Here is a 4,957-nt window from a genome sequence, read left to right as displayed (position 1 = left end):
GGCGTGTGTTGCCCAGACTGTACACATGGTCAAGAGCAAGGTTGCAAGACAAGGCCAAGTAGAAGATATAGCTCTTTGAGAAATCAAAGGGTGGATCCAGAAGACCAAGACCAACCAAGTGTGTAAGATGTTATTAAGGAAAAACCTCCCTTGCCGGGCAGGCAAGCTTGGCGAGGTCGAGGTGAACTAGAAGACAAGTCTCGAGACTCCCCCGGCAAGCTTGCCGGGGGCGCCGAGGGCGGGTCGCCCCACCAAGGCTCCACTGCTCCACCTCATAGCAACACCAGTTAGATATGAGTGCGGTGTCGAGCCCCCAGGTGATTAAGTGGCTGTCATTTGGCATGTGGCAGCCATTTCTGAGGAAGAAGACCCCTAAATGAGACCTGTCCAGAAGACATGTCACACAGACAGGCAAGAAGGTGGCTGGACAGCACGGCAAGGCTTGCCGGGCTAAACCTGCGACATGACACTAAGCGGTGCATTTAATGCACCTTGTCCTGTCTGCAGAGTTAGGTATGATAGCATTGTTTGCTATCTAGTCAGTATGTAATGACTGAATTGCCATTGTGGTAACACCTTGACCTATAAAAGGAGGGCCGTGGCAACCTTAGAAAGAATTCGGACCCTTACACTCATACGCGCGTAGCTGCTCTCGTCCCGAGGTGACCTTGCCGAGCTAGAGCGCCGAGTCTCCACCACAGTCCTTTCATCAATCAACCAAAGTAGGAGTAGGGTTTTACGCCTCGTGGCGGCCCGAACCTGGGTTAAAACTGCCCGTGTCATCACTGCCGTGCTGCTCTACTGTCTCCGCTCTTCGTGCAACGCGCTTTTCCCCCTTGCCGAACCAAATGGGGCCGATGGCCCCATAGGTGGCCATGTTATACCATGACATCAGGATGCTTGTAGGAGTCAGGCCTTGCCCTAAGATTTTCTTTGTCTTCGCAAAATTACGAGACAAGTTGTGGGGACCCCGACTCATAAGTCGAGATCACCGAATGCACGTGTACAGTGATCCCAGAGATCAATGCTCACTGAACATACAGAAGCTGACTAACAAGAGTCTTACATCCATACATACCGTTTTACACAAGTAGGACCATTATGGTCAAGTCTTGAGTGTATCATCGCAGCGGAAATCTTCAATAACAACTTGGACCCATGCCATCTGCCTTAACCCTACAGGCATTCTGACTGGGAAGCGTCCTAGCTCGCATGTTCCTCACCAAGGTACTCTTCATTATATCCTGTTCTTTCATGCCTGGCCAATAAAATAACCAGTGGCAAGCCAATGAGTACTTTGAATGTACTCGCAAGCAACCCAAGAGTGATAACAGAATAATTACGCAGGGCTCTACTGCTAATTTGGCATTTTTGCGGAAAGCTAGTTTTTCTCATGCAAGTATGATCATCATTTATCAAGGACATGAATGTGTCTGCAACAAGTATCAGGAGGTTACAGACATCAACGTCGATAAAGAGTTATGAACAACTCATTATCAAGCTCATCGTGACTTCCTCACGAATCATATCAACAAGATTACCAAACCGTGTTGTTTGTCAGAAACATATGGACATAGTCTAAGCAGCACCGCCCAACTGTCCTTGACCGTGGACACGGCTATTCGAATAGTTTTGCACTCTGCAGAGGTTGCACACTTTACCCACAAGATCCGGGGAACTTCCGTGTCATCCACGACCCGCGGTACCTCAAGTACCCGGGGTAAGCACCCGATCACTATCTTTCCCTAGACGACACTAACATAGAGTCCACTCGATTGGTAGTTACCCCCGTGCCCAACATTTCACATCTTAAAATTTTGGAGCCTCGCTCCCATATTCATCACATACCACAAGCACGGGGTACCAACGGTGTGTCCGGTGCCCTGTAAAAACAGTCATGGCCGCCCGACCTGGCATGACCCCGTCCCGAGAGAGCGCAACAACGACTCTCCGGTCACTAGTAATGCGGGCTCCAAGCTAGTATCGGCCTAGGTAATCAATAATGCCCTTTCCCATATAAGGGTAGAGTGGTTGCGCATGTAAGGTTGGCAGTCGACAAATCTTAAATCTAATCCATCTCTGTAAACAACACATTTAACAAGCCTCGGTACACTACTTCTTCACCAAGTAGTGACCTAGTTCATCATCGTCTCCCAAGGGCATCAGTGGCACCCACTGGGGCTGTTTGCAAGTATGTCAAACCACACTTGTTTCTTTCCATGCATAACCCTGACCCACTTTGCGTAGCCATTTGCTATAGCATATTTCTACAACCCACCAACACAACTCTAAGCAAGGGTAGAGTCATGAACAGTGCAAGTATCAATGGAGTATGCAACGGAGGCAAGCCTAGCAAGGTTGCCATTCAAGGTATATCATGCACTCAGTGAAGCAACGAAAATACTATTACGATGTAAAATGGTTCATCATGGTAAAAGGGCTGCTTGCCTGGTTCATCAGAGTCTTCGAGTCTTCTGGTCCTTCTCCAAGTATTTTGTCTACTTCGTCAACTAACGTCAGAAACAATCATAGTAAGCAACACAACAAGGCTGAAAATAAAAGTGCTCGAAAAATATTAATTTGAATTTTCTAGGACATCTCTGGTTATATGAAAATTAACTAGAGTGGTTTCATTGGAATTGGGTCAGTGGATATTTCTAAACATTTTGATATGATGGAATCAAGGGGTTTATGGATTTGTACGAAGTGTACAGAAATATATTTTTGAAAAATGAGCAAAGGCACCCATTTAACAACTCATGATTTTAGAAGCATCTAGGAGTTGGTTTACTGGATTTGGAGTTCAAATGAATTCTCTATAAAGTGGCGAAGTTGACAAATATGAATAAATGGCTCATTATATTGTGTGGCACAGAAAGTATTAATAAAAATGTTCATAACCTAAGCTATAAACTCAGTAGAATCTAGGAATTTGAATCATGGCATTTGGATAAAAGATGATCTCTCTGTGATTTTCTAAAGTTCATCACAGAAATGGAAAATGGGATTTTATTTAATTTGTGTGAGGAAAATTGTTTAGGAAAAATGTGCATGTTGCACCAAAAGGTAGATCATGATTTATGGAGTCACTAGAAATTTGAATCATCAAATTTGGAGGTAATATGAATATTTGGGAGATTTTACAAGTTTCTGGAAAAAGAAAAAGACAAAGGAAGGGGGGGTTATACCTATACTGCGCACTGGGTGCAGCATAGCGCCGCAGTGCACTGGGCCAGCCCAGCAGCTCGGCCACGCAGACGACAGGGCAACGCCGAAGGCGTATTACCGGAGGTGCACCTTCAAGCGAGGGAAGCGAATCCGACCGAAGCCGTCTCCACTTAAACGGACGGGCCCGCCCGCTGGGTCGCTGACGTGCGGGGCCCAGCGACATGCCCTCTTCATCCTCCCACGCGCGCTCGGGCCACGGGGAGGAGCGGCTCCCACCGGCGATTGCCGGGGCTACAGAGCGCCCCCGGCGACGTTCTGCCCACCGGCGTGACCAGCGCAGAGAGGCGCTTCCAGGCACTGGTCACACGCATGCCGGGGAGGACCTGGTCAAGGAGAGCGTTGTCCGTGGCGGACGTGGCCGACGGCGATGGCGGGCACGGCGCTCCGGCCGTCGGGAGGAGTAACCGGAGTGCGGGGGAGCTCTGCGGGGGCAGTAGAGATGCAAAGTAACCCATAGGTGGGGAGGAGGGGGCCCGGACGACGAGAATTTAGGCGGTGGTCAGCGGCTCGGCTCCGGCCATGGACGAGGTTGGAGGGCACGGGAGGAGGTGCAGATTGGTCCAGGGGGTGCACGGGAGAGAGAGAGAGAGCAAAGGGGATCTAGAGGGAGGTCAGGGGCGACCTTATATGGCGAGGCCACGGCTCACCGTGGACGTGGCGCACGGGTGGCCGCGGCAACGGATCGGGCAGCCAGGAGAGAGGGAGAGGGGTTGTCTGCGGTGTTCGTGGGGGTGGAGTAGGTCTCTGAGGAGAGAGGTGAGGAGCGGGGCAAGGCTCTGGTGCTCGCACGTGTGAGGCCATGCATTGGCCGAGCCGGGCGGCATCGGGCACGCGTGACCGGGTGAGAGAGAGGAGGGGAGAGGAGGCCCCCGACACGTTGGCGTGTCTCGGACATCGAGGCACCTCGACTGGCGCAAGGGGGAGGCTCGAGGTGGTCGGGGGTTGCGGCGTCAACGGTCGTCCGCTCTGCCTCGCGCTCTAGAGCGTGTCTTTGGCCGGCGTCCGCGGCTCTTTGCGCGCACCCGCGCGTCCACTTGCGTCTGGCCGCTGCAGGGGGTATGGGCAAAAGCTGAGGAGAGCCTTGGATGCTCTAGAATGTCAAGGAGGGAGAGAGAGGCTGAGAGAGAGGGAGAATGCTGCTGTCCAGGGAAGAAAAATGGGTCTCTTCCCCCCTTTAATCATTGCTCCTTGGGCAGCAAAGCATGTAGGAGTTAGAGGAGGATCAGGGGAGGCCGTGGGAAAAAGTTCAGCTCATGGAGATTAGTGGAAGGGGCCTAAACAGGGATTTTGAGTTTCTGTCAGAAGGTGTTTGATGGTGGTTTGGGCAAGAAATTTAATTTCACTTGACATGAAACTTAACAGGACGAAATGGCACATAGAAGTAGGGTGTTCCACCAAGTTTGAGCTCATTTGGGCAAAGTAGCCAATGTAACTTCAGTAAACCCTAGAAATCAGCAGAAATGGCTTTACCAAGATTTAGTCATGTAAATCTATTCTCCTTGATGCACCACTTGGTGTAGTGTCATAATTTGAGGATTTGAACAGGTCCTCAAAAATTCAGATCAAAAGGACACACTTGGCAATGTAGAGTTGTTCAAATTTGGTTCTGGACAGGAAGGGTTTTAGAACACTTTGATCATGATATCCTTCTCTCCAACTTGTGCCATTTGGTCTAGATGCATTATTACACCATTTGAGCATGTGTGCCAAGTTTGGGAGCATTTGGACA

This window comes from Aegilops tauschii, chromosome 4, assembly GCF_002575655.3.
Source record: "Aegilops tauschii subsp. strangulata cultivar AL8/78 chromosome 4, Aet v6.0, whole genome shotgun sequence".
Lineage (NCBI taxonomy): Eukaryota > Viridiplantae > Streptophyta > Magnoliopsida > Poales > Poaceae > Aegilops > Aegilops tauschii.
Note: the sequence above shows the minus strand (reverse complement) of the source record.